The 23,641-nt window shown below is 45.5% G+C and overlaps 1 protein-coding gene and 1 long non-coding RNA gene across 6 annotated transcripts in view; both read left to right on the plus strand.

Annotated features, from left to right (window-relative positions):
- The first annotated feature begins 113 nt into the window (after positions 1-113).
- On the plus strand, positions 114-5,120 carry LOC310913385. Its single transcript, XR_014590808.1, has 3 exons — positions 114-208; positions 2,402-2,470; positions 4,503-5,120. It is a non-coding gene; the product is annotated as an uncharacterized lncRNA (long non-coding RNA).
- A 1,104-nt stretch (positions 5,121-6,224) lies between these two features.
- Positions 6,225-23,641, plus strand: part of MAP3K13 (mitogen-activated protein kinase kinase kinase 13) — a 73,263-nt gene continuing 55,846 nt past the window's right edge. For 3 of the 5 annotated variants that reach the window (XM_083868774.1, XM_083868778.1, XM_083868777.1), the window contains exons 1-2: positions 6,225-6,320; positions 14,919-15,033. The gene's annotated coding sequence lies outside the window, so the exon portion shown is untranslated. The other 2 variants (XM_083868775.1, XM_083868776.1) reach the window with 2 other exon arrangements.

Consider the following 23,641-nt stretch of genomic DNA (forward strand, 5'->3'; position numbering starts at 1 on the left):
AGGGCTCCACATCTTTCAACGATCTCGGTCCTAGCGGGAGGACTGACAGCCCTTGGGAAGAAGGGTGAGTGTGATGTGCCACTGAGTGGGCACACAGAATGCAGGACTTAGAGGCCATAAGGACATTTGGCAGAACCCCCAAGCCAAGGAAGAAACTAATAAAGCCAAGCCAGGAACTGTGCTGAAATCAGCCCTGACTGGGTAAAAGGTAATTCTGGTAGGGGCAGATCACGACCAACGACTCACAGACCACTGACCCAAGAAACCACTGGCCCAAAAGAAAATAAAAACTGGGTTAATTAGCATGAGAAATGAGAGAATCATTAATCAATAGAAGATAGAGTACTAATTAATAAGATAATGATGTAACTTGCAGCCAATGAACATCAATATGTTCATTTGCTAAAATGTATAAATAGTGAAAAGTTTTGATAGTTGCTGTGGGGGCTTTGTGGATTTGCCACCCAGCCTCCTATCTGTGCAGAAATGTAAATAAATCAAATACCTCGACCCAGGGTTGGATTGGCATCTTGTGTGCTGGGTGAAAGATCCTATTCTGGAACAACACTGGGATTTAATGTGTGCTCCCAGTCAAGCTCTGTCCTCCTGGTCCCCTCGAGCATCACTTCAGGGCAGCCCCTCTGCTCACTGCAGTAATGCCACTGTAAAAAGAGAGATGGGGGGGGAACATAGTTTCTAATGTTACAACATGTTTCTGTTGCTCTAAAATGTTACTTACGGGACAGAGGAGATTCTTACCTACATATTATTATATTCTTATTTGTATCTCTATAAGCTCTCCTTTATGTTTCTTGGCCTTTAAAAGTCAGTCCCTGGGCAGAATGGCTACAGCTCCTTCCCCGATCTGGAACATGTGAACACAATTTTAGAAATTGATTTACATGTACAGAAAGGTCCTTCACTCAAAGCAACCTTTACTGCTGCTTTTATATAACTTTTATTGTTATAGCTGTTGTGGTGGATCACTCCAGCTCTTCTGGTATTTATTGTGTAATGTTACAAACCCCTCAAACTATTGATAGCACTCTGCCATTTGCTTGTAAAACAGCATGTTCTGGGAGTTTATAAAAATGGTGTAAATGATGCCTTGGAGAGCTAGCTGGTCTGTTGAAATTTTATTAACCAGAATGAAACCAAAGATCACTCTAAGTTGTACTTCGTGTTTATGATTTACAGCTCTGATCTGTTTGTCCTTTAATAATACAACTGCTGTAGCTGTGATAAAACAGCCTCATTTCAAGCCCAAATAAACACAGAAGAAAGCAGTGCCCTGGAAAAGAGAGCTCTTAAAAAACAAATAAACAAAACCACCCATGTTCTACATTGTCATGGAAAAATTCAAGTAATATTTAAGGTTGTAGGCATTTTGCTTGTCTTTTTTTCCCTTTTTCCTTCAAGATGAATGGAGTTTGGTAGTGAGAAGAAGAAAAGCATTTCAGTGTGTGCAGCAGAGAAATTTTAAGTCTTGGAAGTTATGTAATGACCAAGTGCAAAGGCCTGAGCTTAAATCCAGATCCTCAATCAGTGAAGAAAGACAAGTGTGTGGCATAGCCCCCAGTTATGCTTCTGTCTGTGTTTTCCTCTCCCAGCATTGCTGTTTTCACAGCGATCAGACCCAAGGCTGTGCAGCTCTGCTACATCTGAGCTGATTTTGAGCATGGGAGGGGTGCAGGTTGCAGAGCCTGTCAGTGCACTTCACCTTGGCAAAAAGTTATCAGGATAATCCAGTTTGTTCCTGGAGCTTTTGTGTGGTTCCCCAACAGCTTGTGCAAGTCTCTGTCAGCCCTGCTGTTCCAAAGCTATGCAGGGGCTGCCTGGCAGTTTGTGCTTCCCTGGAAAGCTGCTGTGGGCTATGGAACCACAGGATAAGGTGGCAGCTTCCTCCAGCCCTAGGCCTGCCAAAAGAAAAGAGATCTCACTATTCCAGATCCCTCTGATCACTGGTCTTTTGACCACACATTAGAGGATAATGCTCAGAAAGTACACCTAGCACCCAGCTCTGGAAAAAGGCTTCTAGGACAGGAATAGCAAACCCTTAGAAACTCCAGTACTAGAAGTGGGAATGAGAGTATTCACCAAAGGACAGATTTTATGCATATGAATGTTGTGCTTTGTCTTCTGAACGCCTCAAAAAGTGCCATAATAGAAGAAAAAGATTCCTGCTACTTTCTGAGCTGGAGAAATGCAAATATGTCAAGTGTCCTACAGGCTCCCATAAATCAGCCTGTTCAGGAAGTGCTGAATGATAAAAACAAGTGTTTTATTTATAGGAGCCTCAGATTGATTTTTATTCCAGTATATCTGGAATAAAATAGTGCTAATAGTGCTGCAAGGTACTCCAGAAGAAGCACCTTGATTTGCTCTAACCTTATTCATACAGAACAAAAATTCCTGGAGAACACAGCTGGACAAACCCTGTCCATTTCTGCACCCAGAGACACTGGAAAAGGTGAGTGCAGAAATGTCCCAGCTGGGGGAGTAGAGGATTTCTCTGGGAACAACCTCTGAGGAACAGGGAAGATCTTAGCAGACCTTACTGTATTGTGCAATCTGAGTGGACATTTGTGGTAAAGCCCATGGCCACAGCTGGGAGGGGCAGGAACTCTGAAAACTTACTGGTTCTTGTCACCATCTGGTCTAAACTGCAGGCCTGAATTACACCTTGCTGTTGAAATGACAGCTTGGAGGGCCAGCTAAATCCAACAACAACTGCCTTTTGCTTTCCCTTTTACAATGACAGCTTTTAATTTTATTCTTTTCCCCTTAAAAATTATTTGTTTTAAAAAGAGCTGTTGAACCTTTGTAACCTTTGTCTGGCCCCTTGATGTGTGGTAAAAGCCAATACTAGTAAACATTTGATCACAAAATAGTTTTCAAAGTCTCTTTTGGTTATTTCACCCTTAGGAGGCCTCCTTTGATAACTAAGCTCCTTTTCCAAACTGTCTCCAAAGCCCAGCCTCCCAGAGCCTCAGTGAGCTGGGGTTCAGTGCCTCAGGGCTGGCACAGGGAGCTCTCACAAAGGCACAGCTGGAGCAAGTGTGATAACTACAACCAAACAAGTCACATCGTGGCCATGGAATAACATCCTATTTCAGAGTTTAAATTTCTGCTGAAGAGCCACAGCTTCTCTCAGCCATGAAGGTTGTTTCAGCTTGACGTGATAAAGACATATTTAAAAACTTTTTTGTCCTAGCTGGGTATCTTTTGAGGAGGTTTTTTTCTGTAGTAAAAAAAGGTTTTTAATTGTCTTGGAATCTTTCTTTCCTGTTTTGTCTTGTAAAGTAAGGCTGGGCATAATTAAATGCATAATTAACTTTCCCTCATTGATATATTTAATAACTTAAAACCTAGCATGCCAGTGGAGAACAGTTGTATATCCAACTCTGTATTCCTCCTTAGAAACAAACAGCTCATTTTTGTTTAAAATGTGTATGTGCAGGTGTGGAGAGCAGTGGCACAGCCCTGTGAGCATGGAATCGCAGCTGTTAGCAGGGAATCACAGACTGCTTCAGGTTGAAAGGGACTTTAGAACTCATCTCATCCCGTGCCTTGCCAGGGACACCTTCCACTAGATCAGGTTGCTCCAACCTGGCCTTGCAGGACTTTTACCCTACTGAGGCTTTACTCTGCAACTTGGCTTCTTGAAACCCAGGATTACCCCTCTAAAACTCCCCACTGCATCAGGCCTGGTCTGTATTTATGCATATTTTAGCATCCAGCCCTGCAAACACAAAGCCATGGACAACTTTGCACACATAAAGCCGGTCTGACAGATATGTTAGCAATGTACAAACTCACAGCATTCCCCACCAAGTGGGTTGTCTGTTCTGTATTTATCTCACTCCGTGCCACCCTAGGAATTTAAGATCTAAATGTCTTAAAAAAAATTGGCATTTCAAAAGTAGGACCTCGATTTTTCCCTGCCAGAACAAAGTATGTTTGTTATTTTTAATAATACAAGCCTATCTCATGGCTTTTGAGCTCTGATATTTTCGTGGTTTCAAAGCAACACCTCCTGGCAAGCCGTGGTATTGCTTGTGCAGGGGGTGACCTTCCATGTGGGATGATACACGGCAAACCAGGAATGCTGTGGAGTGGTAGAATCGCTGGATGGTTTGAGCTGGAAGGGACCTTAAAGCCCATCTCATTCCAACCTCCTGCCGTGGGCAGGGACACCTTCCACTATTCCAGGTTGCTCCAAGCCCCATCCAACCTGGCCTTGGACATTTCCAGGGATGGGGCAGCCACAGCTTCTCTGAGAAACTGTTCCCAGACTATCAGTGACCTGCAACAAAAACCCTTCCTTGCTTAGTGTGCAAATGAGGGTGTGATGGATGTGGCTGTTCTAACTTCCACTGGGAGAGAAATAAAAGTTTGGAGCAGAATTCTTTAAAATGCAAGCACACATAAGCATTGAGTGCTGTCTGACAGGTATTGCTGTGCTTTTCCTTTGTGTGTGTGTGTGTGTGTTTGTATCACAGGTGCTGGTTTACAACGGACAATATCATCACAAGCCCTGCAGGACTTTATCCAGAAAAGAGCAAAGCCAGCAAAGGATGCTTGCTGTCATCCCTAGAAATGGTGAATTACATTAGTGCTCATCTTTGCCCTCCTAATTTGCTCTCTTTTCCCTATCCCACCATAAAACTGACTTTAGAAGCAGAAAACAGAAGCATGAAGGGAAGTTTGGAACAGCTTCAGAAAAATTCCTTAGTGCTCCAAGGATCCCATTCCCTAAGCACCCATTGAATCAATGTAGGTGTCCTTAGAAGCAAACAAGAATGCTAACTACAGACTTGGGAACACCACAGGACAAAGAACAAGGTGACAGTGCCCTCACTCACAGCATTACAGGTGGTTTGAGACACTGTTGTGCTGCACTGGCATCCCGTGGAACAATCCAACACCCTGGAACAACGCGAGGAGTCAGACTGAAAAGCAGTAGGTGATAGCTGCAGAGGACTGAGACGTAAATGTTCATATGCTCATAATAAAACCGACACAAGCCGCAGGAGAGGGTATTTCTTGAAGGAGACAGTAGCATTATCAATGAAGGTGGCAAAAAGATACACGTAACCAATATGTTTTTCTGTTCTCCATTCCAGATTTGTTGATGTAGCACTCAAGAAACTCTTGTGTCCAGCAGTAAACTACAATGTTAAAAGTGTCTGTCAAAGCTTGGCATCTTAATATCTAGTTTGGCCACACAAGGCTGTAACCTGGTCCTGAGAGAACTCGCAGGTAATATTAGAGTACTGGGGTTGCCAAGTACTCGAACACAGGGTAAACCTCAGACACCAAGTCGCGGTTTGGCCGCCCTTATCGCACTCAGCCGTCCGTCCGTGCCGGCCCATGCCGGTGATGGTGTCCTAATTCTCGGCAGCGCTGCGGGCCAGCTGGGATTCCTGCACAGATCCCGCCCGGCCCAGGGCTCGTCGAAAGTACCTCAGGACGGCCGGAGGTGCTGCGAGTCCTCCCGTACCCGCCATTGGCGGCCCCTCACGGGCACGGCCCGAGGGGCTGCGGGTCCGCCCGTACCCGCCATTGGCGGCCCCTCACGGGCACGGCCCGAGGGGCTGCGGGTCCGCCCGTACCCGCCATTGGCGGCCCCTCACGGGCACGGCCCGAGGGGCTGCGGGTCCGCCCGTACCCGCCATTGGCGGCCCCTCACGGACACGGCCCGAGGTGCTGCGGGTCCGCCCGTACCCGCCATTGGCGGCCCCTCACGGGCACGCTGCGGGTCCGCCCGTACCCGCCATTGCCGGCCCCTCACGGGCACGGCGCGAGGCCGCCTCACGCGTTCCCGCCCAAACCCCGCCCGCGGACCGCCTCAGGCCGCGCCCACGCACAGGCCACGCCCAGGCCTTAGCCCACGCCTCAGCCCACGCCCACCCCACATTAGACACGCCCACCCCACATTAGACCACGCCCACATACATAGACACACCCCTCAGACCTCGCCCGCTCCCCTCAGCCCCCCGCGCCCGTACCTCAGGATCCCGCCCGTACCTCAAGGCCCCGCCCACGCCCCTTGACCCGCGCGCGCTCCATCAGACCCCGCCCACACGCTTTAAGGCCCGCCCACGCCCCTCAGGCCCCTTCCGTGCTCCCTCAGCTCTCGCCCGCGCCCCATCACCCCACCCGCCCGCCGCAAGCCCCGCCCCCGCCCTCAGGCCCCGCCCCCGCCTTAAAGCCCGCCCGCAGCCGGCGCGCGCCCGGAGGTGACGTCGTGGGCCCGGCACGGGGCGGAGCGGCGGGGCCGGCTGGGGACGCGGGGCTGAGGGAGCGGAGCTGCGCAGGTAACGGGGAGCGCGGGGCTACGGGCTGCGCAGGGATCGAGGTGCTCAGGGATATGGGGCGCGCCGGTAACGGGGAGCTCAATGATACAGGGTGCGCAGGGAACGAGGGGCTCAGGGATACGGGATCCGCAGGTAACGGCGAGCTCAGGGATACGGGTGCGCCGGGAACGGGGGGCGCAGGGACAGCGACGCTTAGGGAGCGCAGTGCCCGAGTGACGGAATGCTGAGGGGACGGGGTGCCCCGGGAACGCGGGGCTGAGGGGACGGGGTGCTCGGGTAATGCGGTATGCGGTGACGGGAGTGCTCGGGGGAACGCGGAGCTCGGGGAGTGCGGTGCTGACCACCCGGGGAATGCAGTGCCCGGCGTTCGGCGTGCTCAGGAGACTCCGCTCCTGTTCGCAGGCGCGGGGATGTGCAGTATACAAGCGTGAGCTTATATTTGATGTAAAAAAGGGACTTCTTCCAGTTAAAGAGCGCTGTCAGAGGTGCAGCCTGGCCCTGGCCGGGGTGCTGCGGGGCTGCGGTGGGGCAGGTGAGCAGTCCCGGGGCTTATCGCTGCTTTCCCGGCAGCAGGAAGCCTTTCAGTCTGTCTCCAGACAACCTGAGCAAATCCCGCCCGAGCTAAGCCTTTGCTGTCTGTCCTAATCCTGGCTGGGGGCTGTTGACAACAGCAAGGACCAGCACAGGCTCCAATGATTTTGTGCCCTCTCCAGTAAAAAAAAAAAAAAAAAAAAAAAAAAAAAAAAAAAAAAAAAAAAAGACGTGTAGGAATTTTGATGTTTCTCTCACCTGGCAGAAGTTTGGGAGGGTGGATGGGATGAGTTTAGTGGATGCTTCACTTGGGCTGTGTGGTTTAGCCCGGAGAAGTGCAGATCTTAAGTTAATGAGGAGAGGCAGGAACTGTAGTGCCAGGACAAGGGGAATGGATTCCCACTGCCAAAGGGCAGGGATGGATGGGATATTGGGAAGGAGCTCCTCCCTGTGAGGGTGAGCAGGCCCTGGCACAGGGTGCCCAGAGAAGCTGTGGCTGTCCCTGGATCCCTGGAAGTGTCCAAGGTGAGGTTGGACAGGGCTTGGAGCAACCTGGGATAGTGGAAAATGTCCCTGCCCATGGCAGGGGCTGGAACGGCCTGAGCTTTAAAATGTCTTCCAATCCAAACCATTCCTCTTTTCTCCTTTTAGGGAAGGGCACTTCCCCGGGCACAGTCTCGTACTGTGCCTCATTTTTGCTAAATGGATGAAAATTGGGTGTAAGTAACACCTGCAGGTGTAGGGCAATGAAAGTAAAACCTTTAGATAAGACAGACAGGACCCTGCCTCCTCTCTCATTTGAGCTCTGTGGGAATTTTCCTGCTGGAAAGTGCTGAGACCTTGCTGTGACTTCACTTGCAGTTGCTCTTTTAACCTGTAGTTTTCCTGCTTCAGAGGTAGGCTGCTCTTAATGTACTGATCTCATTCTCAGAGCAGAATAGAAAAATAAAGGTAAATACTTTCTGCATTCACCCCAAGATGGAGCAGAGTTGTGATCTGGTTGCTCTAAGGAGGCATTTGAGCTGTGAAAGCTTGAATTTTTGTGGTAACTGTATGGATCCGGAAGCCTGGAATTGCAGGAACAGGTTTGATATTATATTACTGCTGGAAAGGGGAGCCCTGTGGCTTTCCATCCCTCTGCTTGTCTGTTTTCCTTGCTCCTCAAGTGCAGGTGTCAGTGGTGGTGTGGTGGGCTGGATTCACTGCCAAACTCACTGGCAATTAGCACCATATGGAAATTGACTCCATGGAGCTGTGTCTGTGCATCCAACAGGGAGGGGCCGGCCCGCCCATCAGGCAGTGACGGGATCGAAATCAGTTAAGCTGCTCCTGAAAGTGTTCCCTGAGGCTACACTTTGCTGGGCCATCCTCGTGTTTGTGGTTTGGCGTTTTGGTGGTTTGTTGTTTTGTTTTGGATTATTTTGGGATGAAAGCTGTGCACTACTCCTTATTTCCAGATGTTCCTAATATCCTCAGCCTCTTCCTTCCACTCTTTCCCAGCATAAATAGTTTTGTTTCCTGAAAAAGTTTCCTTTTGGGTGCTGACCAAACTGATACCTGTGAAGGGTTAGAAATAAAGAACTGGGGCATTTTAAGAATGCTGTCTGTGGTGATTTTCACCCATAACTCCACGGGAATCATTGCTACAACAGATGTTCTTGTTTAGAGAACAATAACAGGTTTTGCTAAATGTAAAGGCGGGAGCGCTAGCAACAATAAAGAAATCAAAGAGAACAGGTGGATAAAGAATTGAAACAGATGTAGGAAAGAAGGAATTACTCTCAGTTGCTCACTTTTGGCCTGAGTTGTGTTTTAACAGCTGTTTCTCACAGCAGAAAGCTCTCCATCCAAAAAGATGAAAAGTGAGACTACTGGCAGAAATTTATATCAGGTGCATGCAGAGATTTTTTTTTTTAAATATAAACAGTTTTCTTAACCTCACTAAGACTTTTGTTTATTGTGTTATTTTAAAGTCTGTGTTAGTACAGCAGCTCATACTTAGTGTAATTAGAGGAGAATAAATGCTTCTCCTTGTAATGTGCAAGACTTTTATGTAAGCCTTTGTGACATAGATTAACGGCTTAATTGCAGTGTTGAAATACTACTACTGGGACAAATGCTGAATTTCCAGACCTTGGTGTGGTTTGATTTTAAATGCTTTTTGCCATGTGGCTCTTGGCCCTGCCCTGAACCTGCTCTGCAGTGTACACATCCCATTGTTCGGATCTCCTTTGCTGGAAGCATTTTCCTTTAGTTCCCTTATTAAAATTACTTATCCTGGCTCTAACTGCTGTCCCTGTAGAATTTTTCTTCACAAGTTCTCATGAAGAAGATGATTTGCCTGTTATTATTTCTTTGTTAGAAATGGTAGCATAAGCTTTACTAAGTGACTATATCCAATATTCCAGGTGGGTCTCAGCAGTGCAGAGCTCAAGTTAAATATTGACTTTTGTAGGACTTTGGTCTTGGGTAATCCCTGCTGAATTTGCAGCCAGGAGAAAGGTGTTGTGGCAAAGATGATCACTTTAAGGCACCCCCTTCCAAACTGAAGCTGATCTGATTGTGGGGAATGGTCCTAGAGGAGGCTCAGAAGCCCCCCATGGTGTCCCCATGTCCAGGGCTGGGAGTCTGCATGATGTGAGGAGACACCCACACCTGTACCTGGCCATGGTGACAGCCCCAGTCTGTCTCTCTGTAGTGAAATGACTGGAATTTGGGGTCTCCCTGGTGGTGCCACGTCTGGTGGTCTGTTCTAATCTTGCTCTTATTTGTATTTTACTGTCCCTGGAGCTGGAGAGAATTGTGTGTGCCAGGAGCCCAGCTGGCAGGAGGTCTCTGCTCTGGGACCATAGCTCCTACTACAGAAGGCTCTTTGTGCTTTATGGACACGTGATCCCTGGAAAAAATAAACATTTCTCATTCTTGCTGAGATTTGCTCTCAGATATGAACTAAGCAATAACTGTTTCAGCACTTTCAGCCTGCTCCATCCATCTTTCCTTGTGTTGTGGGCTTTTTTACAAAAGTCTAAAATCTGCTTGCTAAACTTCATTGGAAATAGAATTCTTCTGGGACTGACAAGATAAATTTTGTTCTTGGTAATGTGACGTGTATCATTCTTGACTGCTTTGCTGTGGGGAGCTCAGCAAGCAACACAGAGCTATATGTTAAAGAAAACCAATTTTTCTCTAGCTAAGAGGCTTTATAAGAGGTGGGAGGCGTCTTAGACTTTATTTGCTTGTGGGGAACAGGAATTTCAAACTAATCAGAAGGTTTTAGCAAAAAAACCCCATCCAGTCATCTATGATGCTTTAGGAAAAAGAATTTTGCCATCCTTTAATAGTAAAATATTTTGAACTGTTTATACCTGGGGGAATAAGTTATTTTATATCTGTAGTAAGTCTGTTTCCTGCCAGAATCTGGTTCTAGGAAGACTTTTCTCTTGTGTTATTGGAAGAAAGTTGTGTATGTCATGTGTCAACTTTGTTTACTATAAACTGAGGTTTCAATGGAAGAAGCATTTTGTTTTAGATGCAGGATTGGGTTGATGACTCCTGCCTTTTACCTTTATATTTTTCAAACCATTTCCTTAAGTGTGGTGGGTGTGAACTGAAGAACCTGTAGAATGAAAAGTGTCTCGAGTTTTTAGCATTCCTGTCGATTTTCTCCACTCTGTGGATGCAGTGCAGCAGTGTGACTCACTGTCAGGTGTGTGTCACGGATGTGTGGCTGTCTGGGTGACTGAGGTCAAGGTTTAGGCTGAGCTCCAGATGGTGGCCAGAGGATTACTTTGAGAGCTAATTACAAGGCTTCTTTGTGTAAGTCTGAATAGTTACATCACAAAGATATTCTTTAATGATTCATCAGGCAGTTTTCTGGGGGAAATAACCCACAAGTTTTTAACTTTCTGATGAGGTTTCTTTTGCCTTTAGCCTGCCTGGCTTGTGTTGAGCTGTCCCCCAGCACTTGCAGGCTGGTTTAATGGGCATTCACTTCCTGACTCTGCCAGTGGGATCTCTGGTATCTCTGAGCTCTGGATGTCTCTTTTTCTCTGCATGTGTGGCCTCCATTTCTCCTCTCTGCCACCTCTGGAGCGGGCAGTGCTGTGAGCAAAGGCCTCTGCCCGTGGTGTGTTCAGGCGTGGACTCCCTCGAGTGAGCAAAGGCTATTTTTGGAGTTCCCTCGGGGAGAAGGTGGTCAGGAATGCAGCCTTGGAGCCGAGCAGAGGGGAGTGCAGCAGTGTCAGCCTTGGTTGCTGTGCTGGGTCAGCTGCTGGTGGTGGTTCTGTCAGAGAGGATCCTGTCTCCTGCAGAAGGGTGTTAGCGAGGTCACCCGACAGCAAAGTGCTGAGAAAACACTCATTTTACTCCGTTGGTTTGTTACTGTTGCCAGGAAACACCTTGTCCACATTTCAGAGATTTGTGAGTTTTGGTTGCTCCTATCTTAGCTCAACAGATTTTGCCCTACAGCTCATGGGTAAAGGGCATTGTCCCCAGCATGCATATCTCCAGATCAGTGTGCCAGCCTGTCTTGGGAGGTTGCATTGTCACTCTTAGCTGGTGCCACTTTGGCCTGTGGCAGGATGGGTCAGTGCTAAGAGGGATGAAATTTCCTTGCAATGTTATCCTTCCCTATGTCTGGGCTACTCAGGTATCCCTCAAAGAGGAGTTTCCCACTGATCCTGTGTTTCCAGTGCTGCTGCTGGCTTTAGGTCAGCCTGGCATCTCCATGTTGGTGGAGGAAACAGAATGCTGGGCTCTCATCCTGGTGGTGTCGTGGACCTCTGCAGGTGGCAGATGGATGGTTGAGTTTTCATAGAATCATTTGTTTTCTACCTGTTTTCCTTGCCACCTGAACACTGAAGTTCAGCATTTTGCTTGGTGGCAATGGGACACCTCTTTGGGAATAAGAGTTTAGCAGGTGCTTTAGCTGTTGGGTTGCTGGAAGGATTCCTGTGTCCCTGTCAGTGTGTCACATACCTGACACAGAGCACTGTGACCTCCCTGGTTCCCTTACAGGCAGAGCTCTCCTTTAATGGGTTATTTACATTCCCCAAGGGACTATGTCCTGTAGGTTCAATGTGCTTGTCTGTCTGTACTGGGAGGAAATCCTGGTGCTGGTTAACTGATTTAGTGTGTTCTCCTGGGTAGAGGCTCCTCTTGCAGCCTGGTGGGCAGAGCAAGGGTGCTGGCTGTAAATACAAGTATTTTTTTTATGTTCAGTCATCCATTGCATGTTCCTGCAGGCAGGAGCTCTCTGGGCAGAGATAATCCAGACTGTTGATGTGCTCTGTGTAGTGCAGTCAAGTTGAGGAACTCAGTGGACAGAGCACATACCTGTACAGAAGCCTCCTGGTGCTCAGAGTCTTAGGGAATGTTTGCACAGTCGTTTTGCCCCATAACTAGGGCCAGAATGTACCATCTGCAATGGAAAGTCATCATGATGCCTCTTAAGAGGGTTTGTATGGGTTTTCCTTTGCTTTTTCAGGGAATAGCTGACCTTGGAAACAGCCATGAGCTGGCTGCTTTTCTGTGTTTCTGAACACACTGAAGCAGCAAAGATCAGTCCACAGAATCCATGTGGGATTTAGTCAGGACCCTCTTCAGAACCCAGATTACCTTGAAGTCTCTCTTTGCCTTAATTTCCAAAATAATTCAATTCTCCTTTAAAAAATCTAAACTCAAACCCTGACTTCCTGGTTCATGGAGTGGGAAGCTATTGTGTGCCTGACCTTAAGCTGGCTGCTGCTCAAGGTTCTGCAACATGTGATGCCTGGTGTTGCATCAGGTGATGGATGGGGGATTTTGTTGATTCCGTCTTGGCCAAGGCATCCTTGAACCTTCTATTTTGAGAGGTCCATAAGGTTGTAGGACTGAAGGAAACACAGACTTCAGTGTTGCATCCCATGGGCTGATTCTCAGGAGGTGATGACAATTACAACAGCCCTTGCTTCTCCAGACTGTCACTGGAACCAGGAAAGGTGGTGGTAAAGAACCTGCTCAGCCTCTTTGTGCTCAATGAGCTCAGTGTTTTCTTTGGAGGTCACTTCATACTCATTTATTTCCCTTCTTCCCCTGTAAATCATGCTTTTTCCAAGGTTGTTCCCTAAGATTTCATTTCCATCTTTTTGCTGAAACTTCACATCTCCAAGAAGGTGGTGCTAGACCACACTTGTTTTTCCGTAATTAGAGGATTAAATCTTCCAGACATTCTTTGAAGCTTCTGAGAGAGCAAGGCTATTGCCAGAGTCACCTGGAGGTGCTTTAGGGACTCTTAGGAGCTTGTTTATTCTCTGTGTAATGAGAGATATTCCTTGTCCTCCTTTCTCTCAGGCTAACTCAGATTATGCTGATAGCATTAATGAAGAACGATTCCAAGTCTGATGTCACTCTACAACAAAAACTCAGGGGTTTGTTAAGACACTCACCAGGCACTGGGACTTTGCAGAGTAACCCAGGAATGAAACTGCATTTTGTGGAGCAAAATGTACTGAGAGTGGTGTTTGCAGGGGGACTGATGCTTGTATTTGAGAGAGCTGAAAGAAGGAGCTCCATGCAGAGCTCTACACACACCATATGTGTGCAGTTACCTGTGTGGACTTACTTGAAGTTCAGGAAAACTGCTTTTTTAAGCACTTTTCTTTAATTTTTGTTGTCTGTATGACACTCTGCTCTTCCTTTTGTACTTCTTCCACCAGCAAGTTGACAAGGACTGTGAATTTGGGATATGTGTCAAACCTCTATACCTGTGAGCTTGCAAAGAAATTATCCTGCAAATATTCCCAAAAGGGGAAAACCCCTTAGGGATACTTTGCATCTCCAGGAGTGAAGTGTGAAAGTAGAAATGGACAGTAGATACTGAGCTGTAATTATTGGGAAGCAGGAGTCTTTTCTAGGCTAGTGGGAACATTCAGAGTGTGACCTGAGTGATCTGAAAGAGTTGAAGGGTTTCACTGCCTTGAGCAACTTTGTGACTCTTTCACAGATGTTTCCAAAAGGACACAACATTGATAATGGGAACTGTGGGATGCGCCACATTGAAATTTTATCTGCCTAAGTAGCTGCTAGTCCAATTCCATTAATGTTTGCATATTTAATAAACTTCTAATGTGGGATTTTAATGAGTTGGCAGTTATCTCTGAACACCCAGCAGCAGCAGTCTCAGAGTTTAGGTGGCTCTCAAATGGAGATTTCTCTCACTTAGAAGGCATGTGGCCTTTCCTTGGGCAGTCAGCACTTGGCAGGCTCTGGAACACTTTGATTTGCTTTGTACTGATGTACATCAACAGTGAGTTTTTAATTTGGATGGAGCCCTAGGGTTAAGTTTTTTGGGAGGCATCATTTTAGAAAGCCGGATGTAAGAGAAGTGACCTTGGTTAATCTCATAACACACCATTTATCTACTTGGGATGTTTCTTGCTAGTGATCTAATTATTTTGGCTGCAAAATGGGACTGCCAGGGAAATTGCTTTTAACGTGGCATTTGCTCATTTACACCTCCAGTGCTTTTGCATTGCCTTTTCAGCCTAATTTTGCAAACATATGTCCAGCTCCTCATCGTCCCAAGCAGGGTAAGAAGTGCCCTGATGGTGCTGCACATTGGACCCAGGTGTCTCTGGTGAGGAGAAGGAAGGTATCAGTCTGTCATTGAGGGAACTCTAGCACAATTCATCAGAACAGTTCAGTGTTTATGCTTTTGAGATAAACATGAGTGCAGTAAATATATGTCAGTATGTCAAATGTAGCAGGCAAGGTGAAAAGGGACTTTTGATAACAGTGTAATTCTCAGTTCTGGCACCAAGATGACTTTAAATAAGTCTCTTACCCATTCCCAGTTTTCAGGATGAATTCTCAGTATGCTACTGTGGATGGTAGATGTGTAAGCTGTGAGGGTGGCAAGGGTGAGGAAATAATTCCTTACTGCCACCTTTGAGATAAGACAGCACTAATTCAGTGACTGGACCATCAGATGGGTTTCAGGTGACCTTTCAGTGGGCCCAGTAAAAAGCAGGAAAAATTTAGTGTATATCTGAGGCATATTTTAAATTGAAGTTCTTTTTATATCTCCAGAACACCAGTTTGGGAGGAACAGCAAAGAGAGTTAAGGACAAAAACTGATGGACCATTACATCTTCCGAAATGAGCCTTTTCACACTTTCCTACTGGAAAATAACATGTCCTGAAGGTGAGTAGGTTTTGTGTGTGACAGATGAGCTGCCCAATGCCTTGGGCCTTGACCAAAGGCAGATCCACCCTTGTTCCAGCTTGGCCTGACACTGCCCCCCTGGGCTGGCACAACCCATGGAAACTTACTTGTGAAATTGTGTATTTTATCACCAGGAGAAATGAGGAAGAAGCAGGGAATATTTTCCACTAATTATCATTGATTTAGAAACCTTAGAAAAAGCTGGAGTAAAAGAGGTGAGCCATTGGGAATTGAAAGTATCACAGGTATTTTCTGGTGAGTGGAGAAAATGTAGGTGTTTTATTTGCAGCATGAGGAAGTTAAGCTTGTAAGACAAACTTTGGTTTACTTTGGCGAGTGCGTTAAATTACATAAGACATTTTCAAGTTTTGTTCCAGTTGTAGCTCAAATGATATTTTCAGAAGAGCTGAAGAAGAGTGCTTGCTATCAAAGATGATAAAGTAATTTCCCCAAAGTAAAGAACATAATGCTTGAAAGAAATTAAATCAGAATTGTATTTTGTAGAGTTTATGATATCTTTTATGTTATTTTTGTAGTCAGCCCCTTAGGGCTGTAGGCAGTGACCGTACAGTTTTGTTTTAAAATCCTTTAGTAACAGAAATCAAAATGGGAAATGTTACATAAGTCCTGCACTCAACATTGAAATAAAAACAGCATTTCTGAGGCAGTTAATGTTTAAAATGTCTTGGTTTAGACTTTACTCTCACTTTAATAAATAACACATAAAAGGAAGCCATGAGCTCTGTAGGCCTCAGTTTGCCCACTTAGCAGCATTAATTCTTATTTTTTAAAATTAGGCTAATAAATTTGCCTTTCTGATGACTGCTTTGTTAATTTTTTTTCTTGTTATTGTTTTTTTGGCATGAGCCAACTAGCAGCTCTGAACTCAAAGACAATAGTGGAGTGTAAATGGTGAAAAATAGATGGTTGTCAATAGTCATTCTGCCTGCACAGAAAATGCTTGAAAATGTTCAGCACTGGTGTGACAGGCCTTTTGTACATTAATGCTTCTCCATGTGAGGAAAAGATCCCAGTAGAAGTTCAGCCTAGAGTGAACTGTTCATGTGCTTGTATAGTTTTGAAGCTCATTAGCCATGTGAATTCCTTGAACATTTGTGTATTTAGTAGCACGGAGAGCCTCTCAGAAATGTAGGACTTGACAGGTACAAGAGGATGCAGTGTCAGGGGATTTTACTTGTTGAGGAAGCAAATTCTTGTAGTTGGAGAGAAAAATACTGTTCACATTCATAGGTGCTCTTTGGTGTCTGGCATGATCTGCACAGTTCAGCATAAAAGGGTGGAAGCTTGAAAGCCCCAAAGCAAAAGGTGGGACTGAATTGTAAAAGCTGTCTTGTCTTTCCTAAGTGCTGTGTCTTCCAAGTGTCCTCTTCAGATGTTATCTGTGAACCTTCTGCCAAAAACTCTGTAAAGCTAGGGAATCTCACTGGGAGATACCTTTTCTGGTGTAGTCTTTGTTTTGCTGTTGTGTGGGTGAGCAGAAATACTTTCTCTGCCTTATGCTTTCTCCTTTCCCAGTCTGTAAAAAGTGTGACTTTACTCTGTCTTTCTCTGTCTGGAGAAAGATTGTGCAACAGAGTGAAGAGAGAGAGTGAAAAGAGGATATTTTTTGCTGTTCTAAGGCTTCTTTGTTCTCAGAGGTCAGGAGGAGCTGAGCTCCAGTGATTTCATAGGCTCTCCTATTACCTGTTCTCATGCTGGCCATAAGCCTAAAGGGACAGATCCTCCTCTGGATGAGTCATTAAGTAAATACCAGGCTGTGCTGGTATTCCTGCTCTGAGTACTTGTTCTTATTTCTTGTGTGTTGTTTACTTGCTGTTTTCTTAGCTGCTATCACAACCCCAGCAGATTTTGTCAGCACAGGGACTTCTCACGATGTGCAGCCAGGTAGAGGCACCTGCACTGGAGCCAGGAGCTGTTCCAGCCTTGTTTGAGGAGGGATTTTCAATAGTAGCTGGGAAATACTGGAGATATTTCCAGTAAAACAGTTCTGGTTCTTGGCTCTTGGTGCTCAAGAGGCATCTTGCCAGATGGCCTGTGGGCTGGATGTGGTGCCTGCTCTGGCTGCATCCCTCCTGCAGGACAGGGCATGGGAAGGAAGTGCATCCTGTGAGAGCACTGGGGCACACAGTGTTCAGAGCTGTCACTGGAACCTTCAGCAGTTTGTTCCTCCTGGGCTGCTGCAGGGAGGGCTGGAGCTCTATGAGCTGTGCTTCTCCAGCAGCTGCTGCAGCCAGAGCTGGCTCAGGAGTGATTGTAGAGTCCTAGAACCATGAAATGTTGTGATGGAAGGGACCTTAAAGCTCATCCAGTTCCACCCCCTTGTCACTCACTAGATCAGGTTGCTCAGGGCCCGTCCAGCCTGACTTTGAACATTTTCAGGAGTGTGGAAGCCACAACCTCTCTGGGTAACCTGTGATGACATGGTGCATCTCCTGGAGATTTGCAGCTTCCATGGGGACAGGGTGCTTCAAGTCTCTGTGCTCACTGAGGAGCTCTACTAGCGAGGGCCAAGGGCATGTTATCCACTGGCCCACCCACGCACCATGAGACTGACTTGCAGTGTGCACACATTCTGATATTGGATAACCACTGGATTTTGTCTGGAGTCTGGATTTGTGTCTGGTTTTCATATGGAGATTTGACTGTATCAGGCTTCTATCCTAACTACAAAACCCTGAATAGGTGTAGAGGTCCCTGGTAGGTTCTCTCCTTGCCTGTCTGCCCCGTATGCCATCACTAATGGGATTTGAAAATGCCTTGGTGTTTGTGGATGAAATTCTTGTCTCATTAGGACAAAAATATGCCATCAATTTAACCTGCATCTTGACAAAATATGGACAGATTGAACCTTGGGCAAAAACTGGATGATGCTGCCCAGCCAGAATCAGTTATCATCCTTATTTTCTCTGAGAGAGGGAATGTTTCCAGTGCTGAGACTGTTCTGGGGGAGCTGACCAGGCCATTGGAGATGAGAGCTGTGAGGCAGAGCTGCATCAACTTCTGTTTACATCTTTATTTTACTGATACTTCCTTCAGGGCTTGCTTATCCCCTTCTGCCAAGAGAAGCCTTCCCAGCCACCTCCAAAGACACTTGAAAGAAGCCCAGCTCATTGTGTGGTTCTCTGTCTTTCCTGTGGATCCTGGGGGCTCCATGTTATAAACTGCAGGCCCAGTAGGTGCTGCTGAGCTGTGGCACAAGCTGTGTGAGCAGCCTGAGACACACCAAGGTTCCTATAGGAAGATCCATAAGATTCATCCCCACGCTGGATTTACAGCCAGTGTTACCACAGTGGATTTGACAGTTTGGCTGCTGGGTGTATGTGGCCTTTCTGGGATGTTTCAGCTGCTGTGTTGGGAACCATTTGTTTTGCTTTAACTGGATGTGAGATATCACCACTGTGGCCTGATGGATCCCCTTGATGGCAGAGTGTACAATCAGCATCAGCCTGGGGTGAGCTGTTCACCCACTACACTGTAATTAACTTGCCATGAGCAAAACTTCAGGAATTCCTGATCTGGGACCTTTCTGTGCCAGGAATCATCTGCAGCCCAGTTTAGTTAGAAAGTGTCAAGAATAAAACCACTGCACATCTTTCTTTTATTAAGATCTGCTGTTAAGAAAATAATTTTTACTAAGCAGAGCACTTTAGGCTGAAATTTAGTGAAGGGAATAAACTGTAAAAATCTGTAATCACATTGGAGGGAAAAGGAGACATTGTTTCAGATTCCCATGGTGGTATTTCCAGCTGCCTGAATAAAACAATTCTATTTTAAAAATATGTTTTTCCTACATTGAAATACTGTGTGGATGCATTTAAAAAAATATTTGATTATGTTGTGATCATGTGTAACTTTTGGATACTGATTAGTAGATACAGGTGCAGCAATAAAGAAACTAAATTTGCCAGGTAGCATTGCTTGTCTGCAGGTCCCCCTATCCAATAAGATTATATAGTTTCTCAAGCACATTGCACTTGCCATCTTGAAGCAGAATTACATTTCTATTAAAATAATGTTTGCTCAGTGCTTCCAGGTAAAGGAGAATTCAGCATTCCTGATAAGGATCACAATCCACTTTTATTTAATTCATTTACCACTTAACTTGGTCTCTGTTCTCTGGTGCCTGAGCACTGCATTGCATTGCCTGCTATTTTGGAGTAGCTGTGTTTGGAAAGCTGCTCAGTTTTTTGTGTTCTGATGTCTGTTACCACGATTTTTTTTTTTTTTTTTTTTTTTTTTTTTTTTTTTTTTTCAGTGAAATCTAACCACTGTCTTTGAGGCAATCAATCTTTTTAAATCTCTGATCTCTGGTTTTCTCTTTTTTGGTTTACACAACCATGATAAAAGCAACCAGTTTATGCTGGGGTCAATTTGATGATAATAAATTCCTTCTCTCCTTCCTTAAGTCCTAGTGCGAGTGAGGAAAGCTAAATTTACTGTCTGTTCTTCATGCCTTTTTGTCCAGCACAGGAGAAAATTAAGCTATTTTGACCTTTCTTTGACACTTGTAGTCAGCAAAGATGAGGACAAAGACTTCGTAAAAGTAAATGAAGTCAGTATCATTTTCTTCTATGATTGTTATTAATGCACTCCAGTGTGCCCCAATTAAAGTCCCAGCCTATGAAGGCAGGTGCAGGCAATCTCAGCTGCTATTTAATCCACCTGCGAGGGTTTGTCCATCTTTGAAGTGCCCTGTGACAGAAGTTTGAGGTGGTGGCTCTGGGTGGGTACCACACAGCTTTGGTGAGCTCTGCCTTTCTCCTGGCATTGCTGGTACTGCCAGAGCATCACCTGGGTGGAGTCTGAGCAGGGCTGGCTGAAATCAGGGGCCCTGCTCTGGTACATGACATGGAGCAGAAAAAGGCCTCACAATTAATGGATGGTTTCATAGAATCCCAGAATGGTTTGGGTTGGAAGGGACTTTAAAAATCATCTCATTCCACCACCTGCCGTGGACAGGGACACCTCCCACTATCCCAGGTTCCTCCAAGCCCTGTCCAGCCTGGCCTTGGACACCTCCAGGGATCCAGGGGCAGCCACAGCTTCTCTGGGCACCCTGTGCCAGGGCCTTCTACCCTCACAGGGAAAGATTTCTTCCTGACATCCAATCTAAATCTCTCATCTTTCAATTAAAACCATGCCCCCTTGTCCTTGCATTCTCCATTACAGCTGTAACTTAGGAGGGAAAAGAGTGTGTGCATATTTTGCCACCCAAAACCTGATTGTGTGCCGCTACTTTGTATTTTTCTGTTGTACTTGAAAAATGGAGCTGTCTGCTCTTAAATGGTTGTGCCCTGTCCTGAGAGGGAAGGTAGGAAGGGGAAAGCTTAATGTTTGCTTGGCAGAATGTGGCAGCAGCAGCAGAGGATGTTGTATCTCAGTCCAGGTAATTTCAGGTCTAACAGAACTCCTGCTTACACTTCACATTCCTGCTTCTCTGCTGTGTGTTTCCTAGACAGCTGTGCTTGCACTGGCTGCCTTATCTCAGAGGTGATTACACTGGTACCTTTATTTGCTCTGCCCTGTGCTGATACCAGCCCTCAGCCAAGCCTTTCCAGCCTCAGGATGGGCAGAGTGGAGGCTGCAAAATAGACTGGTGCCTAATGCCTTGCTCATGGATGGGAGAATGTGGTACACTGAGAAACTGGACAGTGTAACTTGTGAACTCAAGCTGTGATTGCTTGTCTCAGGCTAAGACTCCTGAAAATGGAAACCAGCCCTGATTTTTTCATGATAGAAGAGTTTCCAAACAGGTTATGTGTCTCCAAGTAAAGGCTTTTTTGGATGCACTTCTCCAGAATGTCATAATACATTTATGTAGTGTGCTCTGTCTCCTGCAGTTAAAGTGATTGGCAGTTTTTGGGAAGTGCCATCTGAAAAATGCAAAAGGTTTGCTTTATCACAGTACAGTACAGAAAATTTCCTTTTTCTGTTTCCCTACCAGAAATGGCACAGCTCTGTAATGTGTGAGGTGTAGGTCACTGCAGTTTGCATTTTGCTTTACTCTGAAAAGAGCTCATCACTTTGCAGGTGCACATGGTGCTGTTCAAAAACTGCTGCTGCCATCAGCCAAACCAAATTTGTAATTACGTTGCTGTGAAAAATGAGGTTGTGCAGAAATAAATTTGCATCCCTTAAAGAAATTACTGGTGCCATGGTTGATATTGGCCATCAAAGTATAAAGGTCAGAGTTTGAGATGAGTGCACCTAAAAAATCTTCTCCTTTGCCTTGGGTGGCTGAATGTGATAGTTTAGATTAAAACGGGGAGCCGTTGTGTATCCAGCATTTGAAAGCTAGGCCTTTCAGCTCTATGCCTAAACTAGTGGATGCAATTATATGTTTCATTGGTGTGTAATATTTACTGAAGTTTCTGTTCTTAAGTGTGGTGAATGCTTTTGCATATTGCTTAAAAGGATGGGCAAAAAAAATCCATCTTGCATAAGGAATAGCTCTGTTTTGAGGTTGGATAGAAATTTAGCTTATTATTGTGAGCTGTTGGAATGAGTGCTATTAAATGAGCTTTTCTGAATTTTCTTAACACTGAGGGATTTTTATACAAAAAGTTCATATATATATATATATATCTATATATGGTTGGAGACATGTCCAGTAAAAATGGGCAATTTGATTAAAGCAGGAATTTGAGGAAGCGTTAGAATGGTTGCCTGGGGCTTCAGTATGATTTTGCAGTGCTCTGGATGGTTAATACAGAATAGACTAACTGCTAGGACAGAGAAGCCCAGAATAATTTTCCTTGTCCCAGTTAAGTCAAGAACTATTAGAGCAGTGGAAATAAGGTTTCAACAAGAGGGGAAGGAAGGGTGAGGGACGTGTCAGCTCTCAGTCTTGGTGGTGAGAGGGAGAGTACCAGAATTTGGAATGGAAGAAGGGTGAGTAGCAGATACCAGTGAAAATAGACTAATGTTGCATGTAAGTGCATTCTGGTGCTTTCTTTAAAAAAACCCCAACAGACTGAATATTTGCAGTAAGACGTGGAGGTCAAAGGAATATGGGATTTTCTTTGACCTGCATGTTTGTCAGGAAAGGCTTTTTCTCTGCTTTCAAACATGATGTTTGAGCCATTTTGAGTTATTTGTCTCCAATGGCTACACTGGCCATGCAGGAGCTTGACCCTCATCCCATGGCTTTGCTTCCCTGATGCTGGAAGCATGGAGGGCAGAGCAGCTCAGAGGCTCCAGTAAACCCCTTTCACTGTCTAGCTCATATTTAAATGTTTGAATGAGTGGCATCAAGTACTTCTTAAATGTACTTTCCCCACCTTTTCCTAAGTTATATTTCTCTCCTGTCATGTCTTGAGGTGTTGGATGGTGACACTGCAGTAGAAGTAACATTTCTGAGCAGCATATCAAAGGACCAGGACCTTGACAGGGATTGTGTGAGAGGAATCTTTAACCTTCTTTCTGCCACACTCTGTGGTGGTTCACTGGGAATTACTCAAGAAGCAGAATTTCTAGTTTCTTTTGGAAGTGCAAGTGTAACAAGAGAACTGGGAGGAATGAGAAGGTGTTGTGATGTTAGTCAACAGTCCCATATGCAGCTGTGAAGGCTGTGTGCCCAGCAGCCACAACCAGGAACCATTGTGTTTTCTGGCTGATGGTCTTCTAGTCCAAGGAGATCATCAATAAGTGACCTGTGAGAAGAAATGGGCTCCTTGCTAAAGGAGGAGATGTTCTGCTCTGCTCTTCTTTGCAAGGAGCTAACTCAGCATTGTGCTTGAGAATTGATCATCAGGACTAATTTCTGATAGGGCTTTATCTTTATTCTCCTATCAGCAGTCTGGCTTGAGAAGCCTCCATACCTCATTCCATTATTCCTTGGCCAAGGGAGTGTTGAATGCAATACTCCTGAGCAGTTAATTTGATTGTTCTTTGCCCTGCCCTTTGCCTGTCTTTGGGGAGACCACAAGAAGATGGACCAGTGTGTTCAGGCTTCCAGGAGATACTGCAGGGCCTGGAGAACATCCTTCTACCCATTCTGATCTGATGATGTGTCTGGAGCAAGAGAAACTGTTCTCACATTTGGGGGTAAAAATACAATCCCTTCTCTCACTCTCCCTCACCAATATTTTGCAACATCAGAGTTAGTATCTGGTTAAAATATATATGTTCCTGTGTAATTGAGATTCATTATCTCTACAACATATTTGCTTTTAAACTACTGAGAGCAACGAGCCTGTGTCTGCAGTGCCTCCCTCCCATGGAGCACATGGGAAGGAAGAAGTTTGATCAACCTGTTTTTTACAGAGGAGAGTAAAGGCAAACCTAGAGGGGAGGCAGAAGGGACCATTAAGTGTTCTTTTCTTCTCTGCAAGGTCCTCTCATGTGCTAAAGGAAATTGTTCTTGTCATCTCTGATGATTATATTCACAAAATCCAACCCCGAAATATCATCCCTGTGTTAGACACTGACCATTTACAGTCAGAATCTTATTTTGTGCCTTTATTTTGATTACCTTTGTTACCTCGGGCACTTGGCGGGAGCAAAAAGCCTCATCATTCTGATTGCTTCAGTTTCTCAAGATGTCTTTTGAGAGAAAATGTTTCCT

This window comes from Zosterops lateralis, assembly GCF_965231275.1.
Source record: "Zosterops lateralis genome assembly, chromosome: 10".
Taxonomy (NCBI): Eukaryota; Metazoa; Chordata; class Aves; order Passeriformes; family Zosteropidae; genus Zosterops; species Zosterops lateralis.